We start from the raw sequence: 292 nt of genomic DNA, 5'->3' as shown, positions 1-292 counted from the left end.
CAGCAGGGGAGGAGTTAGGGGCGATTAGGCAGGCAGGCAGAGGTGGTTAGGGGTGATCAGGCAGGCAGGCAGAGGAGTTAGGGGCAATCAGGAAGGCAAGCAGGCGAGCAGGCAGGAGCCAGCAGTCCTGGATTGAGAGAGGCAGTCAGACATCCCCCGAGGGGTCCCAGATTGGGAGGGTGCAGGCCGGGCTGAGGGACTCCCTGCCCTGTGCATGAATTTTGTGCACTGGGGCTCTAGTTATTAATAACGAACTACAATGTTCACTAATGACTGATTACTATAATTGTGT

This window comes from Myotis brandtii, unplaced genomic scaffold, assembly GCF_000412655.1.
Source record: "Myotis brandtii unplaced genomic scaffold, ASM41265v1 scaffold186, whole genome shotgun sequence".
Taxonomy (NCBI): Eukaryota; Metazoa; Chordata; class Mammalia; order Chiroptera; family Vespertilionidae; genus Myotis; species Myotis brandtii.
Note: the sequence above shows the minus strand (reverse complement) of the source record.